Genomic DNA, 6,325 nt, shown 5'->3' with positions numbered 1-6,325 from the left:
GATCCATTCATCGTGGAGGAGATGAGAAGGATAGATGAAGGAAGACCATCAGAATTTCACCGTGGAGAATCTGGATCATTATGGTTCCAGAAGAGAATTTGTGTTCCGGATATTGCTGAAATCAAGGAAGTAATACTCCGGGAAGCCCATCAAACACCATACTCCATACATCCGGGAGTACGAAGATGTACATGGATCTAAAGGAACTATTCGGTGGAATAACATGAAGAGGGAGATAGCACAATATGTGGCAGAATGCCATACCTGCCAAAGAGTGAAAGCAGAACACCAGAGTCCGGCAGGGAAGTTACAACCTTTACCTATTCCAGAGTGGAAATGGGAGGAGATAGGTGGATTTCATCACCGGACTACCAATGACTAATAAAAAGAAGGACATGATATGGGTAATCGTGGACCGGTTGACGAAAAGTGCACACTTTTTAGCGGTAAATCAGCAAGATAAAGGAGAGAAACTTATCGATCTTTACATCAAAGAGATCGTGAGTAAGCATGGAGTGCCTAAGAAGATAGTATCGGATCGAGGATCCGTGTTCACATCAGCATTCTGGAAGCAACTTCATGAAGCTTTAGGATCCAAATTGGACTATAGTACCGCTTATCATCCCCAGACCGGTGGACAAACAGAGAGAACAAATTAAATCCTAGAGGATATGCTTAGGGCTTGTGCCCTAGATTTCGGAGGATCATGGGAGGAGCACTTACCACTAGCAGAGTTTTCATACAATAATAGCTATCAAAGCAGCATCAAGATGGCACCATTTGAAGCTCTGTATGGAAGGAAGTGTAGATCACCGATATGTTGGTATGAAGCCGGAGCAAGCAAAGAGTTCAACCCCGACTATGTCAAGGAAAAACAACACATCATTGACATTATAAGAGACAGACTGAAGATAGCCCAAAGTCGACAAAAGAGCTATGCAGATCAGAAGAGAAGAACATGGGAGCCACAAGTTGGAGACATGGTATACCTTAAGGTGAGTGATGGCGTGTATTTCACACGTTCGTTGGGCAACCCCAAGAGGAAGGTATGATGCGCACAGCAGCAAGTTTTCCCTCAGAAAGAAACCAAGGTTTATCGAACCAGGAGGAGCCAAGAAGCACGTTGAAGGTTGATGGCGGCGGGATGTAGTGCGGCGCAACACCGGAGATTCCGGCGCCAACGTGGAACTCGTACAACACAACCAAAGTACTTTGCCCCAACGAAACAGTGAGGTTGTCAATCTCACCGGCTTGCTGTAACAAAGGATTAACCGTATTGTGTGGAAGATGATTGTTTGCAGAGAAAATAGTAAAACAAGTATTGCAGCAGATTTGTATTTCAGTATTAAAGAATGGACCGGGGTCCACAGTTCACTAGAGGTGTCTCTCCCATAAGATAAAAGCATGTTGGGTGAACAAATTACAGTCGGGCAATTGACAAATAGAGAGGGCATAACAATGCACATACATGACATGATAAGTATAGTGAGATTTAATTGGGCATTACGACAAAGTACATAGACCGCCATCCAACTGCATCTATGCCTAAAAAGTCCACCTTCAGGTTATCATCCGAACCCCTCCAGTATTAAGTTGCTAGCAACAGACAATTGCATTAAGTATGGTGCGTAATGTAATCAACAACTACATCCTCGGACATAGCGTCAATGTTTTATCCCTAGTGGCAACAAGCACAACACAACCTTAGGGGTTTCGTCACTCCCCCGGTGTCAATGCGGGCATGAACCCACTATCGAGCATAAGTACTCCCTCTTGGAGTTAAAAGTAAAAACTTGGCCAGAGCCTCTACTAGAAACGGAGAGCATGCAAGATCATAAACAACACATGTATAATAACTTGATAATTAACATGACATGGTATTCTCTATCCATCGGATCCCGACAAACACAACATATAGAATTACAGATAGATGATCTTGATCATGTTAGGCAGCTCACAAGATCCAACAATGAAGCACAATGAGGAGAAGACAACCATCTAGCTACTGCTATGGTGTAACATCCATGTTTTAGAAAACCCTAGTTAGTGTTGTTTGTGCATTCATGAGCATCATTAAAATGCATTAAGAAAAATTTGCATTTCAAATGAAGTGGAAACCCTAATGTGTGAAATTTCCTCTCCATTTAAAATCCTCTCAAAATGTTTCAAACCAAACAGTTGGACCCTCAAATATAATTAGAAGAGCCACTAACTATTTTACATAAATTCTAGAGTTATTTTTGAACGCCAAAAGGTTGCCAAATAGCAAAATACTATTGTTTTTAGCCCTGTTTTAAAGTTTCCAGAGAAAACAGAAAAAGGCAGGGGCTTATGGGCAAATTTGCCCTTGTCTTCTACCTCTGCCAGGCAGGCACCTGCGTGCCCTGCCGACAGAGGCCGGCGCCGGCCACCTCCTGGTCACCTCCTCGACGAGGAGACGTCCTGGAGCCTCTCCCCCGCGTGCCTCCCCCTCATCCCTATCTTCTTCCCCCGGCCCTCTCTTCCTCTCTCTCCCGCAGCCGCGGTCGAGCAAACCCCGGCCCCGACCGGCGCTCGTCGTCGCCGTCGCTCCGGCCACCCCCGCACCCAACCGCCACCACCATCGGCTCCGCCTCCTCCTGCTGCTCCACCCCGTCGAAGGAATCGACGAGGGGAGGCTCCAATCGGCCGCCCCGACCTCGTCTTCTCCGAGGCCGGCGCAGCTTCCGGCGACCGCCGCGGCGCCTGCAGGCCTTCCCCGGCCTCGCCGAGCCCTCCGTCGCGCTCGTGGTGAGCCTCCGGTGCTGAGGCACCTCCCCGTTTCCTCCCTCTCGCCCCGCAGCTCGCTGCCACCGTGTGCCCCCGTGCGCCGCCGTCGGACATCGTCGCCGGCGTGTCTCCGGCGACAATTAGCGGGCGGCACCACCATCAAATGGTTCGTCGCGTCGCCCCGCATCGTTTTCCCCAGCCCGCGCGCCCTATCGTGGCCTCAATCGGCCGATTGCTGCGGCATCTGCGAGCTCAAGGTCGTGCTGACGTCAGCATGACGTCAGCATGACGTAATAAAGCTTTTCTATTTTCTGTTTATTTTCAGTAATTGTTTAATAATTCATATAAATTCAGAAAAATACAAAATTATATATGAAATTGATCAGAAAAACATTTCCTATTTGTTTATACATGTTTCATACATGTTTGAACCCATTAAATGTGGAGCTTAGTAGAAAACCCTAATCAAACCCTCTCATATGTCGGGGTCCGATGCCGAACCCCTTTAAATTGACGATGCACCTAGGGTTTATTCAATTCCATTAATATGACATATCATTCATACTTGTATGCGCATTGCATCGATGCCATGTGTTGATTGTTGTTTTACCCTTTCCGGTGTTTGCTTCTTCGCGATCGATAGAGCACGAGTCCGAGCCGATGAAGTTTGACAACACCGAAGATCAATTCCTATCCTCCGACGAACAAGACAAGTACAAGATTATCGAAGATCCACTTTGGTTTGTCAGGGACAAAGGCAAGCCCTAGCCTGGTTCATATATGTTTTCGAAATGCTTTTATCTATGGTTTCTTCATATTGCATGCGATTCAACCGTCTTTTATCGATAGGTAGAGTTATCCTATCTATTGCATGTTCCACCCTTGTAGCCTCAAAATCCCGATCCACTGCTCCTAGCATAACTAGGTTTGGAATGTGTGCATCGCTAGAGCCTTTATATCTTTATGCTTAGCCATGCTTAGTTTGTTACGCTATTTACTCCGGTCTTCGGACTGGAGCCATACAATGAAATGAAACTAGCATGACAGGTTGACGTGTTAAGTATAGAGATGTTGTTAAACATGATTAAAGGCTCAGACGAGAGGCCACATTGGGATGTGGTGGGTTGTTTCGTTTCTGCCGACCCTAGGAACCGAGTTCTCGCCTCTTGAACCAAGACCGAGCGTACAACCACACGAGGCCCTATTATGGTACCCTCTCGACTCACTAACTTGCCTAGTAGATTCCATGAGTCACATAGTTTGCGTGTTATCCGGACATATGCATCGAAAACGTTTGTGAAAAGTGCATAGCATACGGGTAGGTAAGCGTGGCCGTGGTGGCTGGGGTTAGAGTCCCTGGGAAACCCACCTCGCCTCACATCGTTAAGGACCGACTTCGGGACTTGACCCGTTACGGCGGAACAATCCTTAGCGCGTGACTCATGGTCTCGGCGACGAGCAAGGTAAAGGTCGTGGTCAACCACTCTCTGCCGGCTTTCCAAGGAAGAGAGCTAATGTACTGGCACTAAGAATCGGTTGGCGCGTGTGGGTAAAGTTGTGCACCCCTGCAGGGTTAAATCTTTTCGAAAAGCCGTGTCCACGGTTACGGACGACTTGGGAATGGATTCTGTGATCATAGACAACTTGAACCTAATCGTAAAACTTGGCAAGCAATGTGTGTTTACGGATACCTTCTTCGGGTGTTGAGGGGGTGATCCGAGGATAGAGGTTCGAGATGATGAAGATTGGTGGATACAACATGATGATCGGTAGAGATCGAGATGTCGCTCTCTTATCCCCTTTTAAAGGTTCCGAGTAGTCGAGCTTCTCCTCTCTCTTGTCTTACAAAGGAAAACCGGCTTTACGCAAAAGAAGCTCCACGGAAAGCCCGCATACCCGCTTTGCTAAAAGGTTGTACTAAGTCTTGCTGAGTCCCCGTACTCAGCTTTGCATGCTTTTGTTTCGGACGAAGTCGCTCCAACGGATGGTGGTTTCTAGGTCGACATCGACGAGTAGCTTGGGGTTCCCGGGTGGCAGCCCGGAATCTATGGGCTGGGACGTCGCCGTTATGCTCCTGGCCTCTTAGGCCTTTTGCTATCTTGCTATGTCTAATAGCATAACTTCGCTTCCGTTGATTGATGTATGTCAGGTCAGTGACCTCTGCTTGTAATGCTTTGGTTCTTCGCTCAGTTATGAGCTTGTATTGCCTTTTGAGTCGTAGAGTCACTGTTGTGTTACCGATTCTCTCACTGTAGTCTCTCGAGCTCTAGGTTAGGCTTATGTCAGACGAAGATCTGGTATTTGTCTAACCCTGATCCCGGGGGTGCCACAGGTTTTGGTATCGAGCGAGGACTGCCTGTAGGAAGCCCTTTCTACTCGGTCGATGTTGAGTCTAGTGTTTGTAAAAACTATTTGAAAGTTAAAAGTATTTGCGAAAATCTAATTAGGCTTCTTTTTACTCCTTATCCGGTATCGCTCTAATTCTAAGGTGCCTTTCCTTGTGTTGATTTGAAAGTTTTTCTATCTCTTCTAGTTTTTCAAACTTAGGTGCCTCAAGGGCATGACGTCTCTAAACCAGTTGACCTAGTGCAGAGTTCTCTAGAGTCGTGTGTGTTCTTTGCCTCCTCTTTGTTTTGTTTCAATAGAGAGATCTACTTCCATCATGACCTTTCTATTTTTTGGGTTTCACATTATTCTGTTCTAGGCTTCGAGGTTTCCTTTTGCCTTGTATGCCTCCTTTTTATTTGCTTGGGTACTTCGGAAGCTATGCATGTCTTCTAGAAGCTACATAGTGATTGCTACCTCGCAGTGTCCTCCGTGTCACTCATCTAGTAGTTACTTCATTCTCGGGTTTTAACCCTTGGACTTGAACCGAAGGTCCCCGATTGTGCTGGATTCTACTGAATCTTAGTACATGAACCTGGCCTTTAACCCAAGATCCATGCCATTGAACACTGGTGTTAATGTTCAAACATTACATCGGGATGGCTAAATTCAAATCGTTCTAGCCTTCAAGCTTGTGGTTATTGTCGTGTTGAATTGCGGCAATAAAGATCTTTCCCTTCCACTAGCTATCGCAGAGGTTCTTTCATCAAACCAAAGGGATCACGACAAGAGTGCTCTCTAAGAGTCTCATATCTATGTCGGTGACTCCACCACACCTCCCTTTTTAGCATGAGTTTCCCTAAAGTGTTATCTTGTGCATCTACATCTCAGGAATTCTGATCCTGATTGTGTTCCTCCTCTTTACTTGCTTTCCGACCTTTGTCTGCTAGTTAGCAACCAAGTTGTAAATGTGCATTGGTGTTTGCCAATGTATGTTACCCTTGTGGTCTTTCAAGAAATTCCATTTTGGTATGTCAGGAGAAACAAACTCCAGTACCTCGTCCGTTTCTAAGACTTGGTCAAAGTGTTGTAATCTGCAGATTAAGAGGCCTCGTTAGTTTACGTTCTGTTCTACCTTAGACTATCGCCCTCTTCTATATCATGAGATCGTGTTGTATCATGACCTTATTGATGAAGTGATAATCTTACATATCTTTACTCACCCTTTCTCCGAGCTGTCCATGCTTGGGAA

The sequence above is a fragment of the Lolium rigidum genome, chromosome 7 (genome assembly GCF_022539505.1).
Source record: "Lolium rigidum isolate FL_2022 chromosome 7, APGP_CSIRO_Lrig_0.1, whole genome shotgun sequence".
In the NCBI taxonomy this organism is placed as follows: Eukaryota; Viridiplantae; Streptophyta; class Magnoliopsida; order Poales; family Poaceae; genus Lolium; species Lolium rigidum.
Note: the sequence above shows the minus strand (reverse complement) of the source record.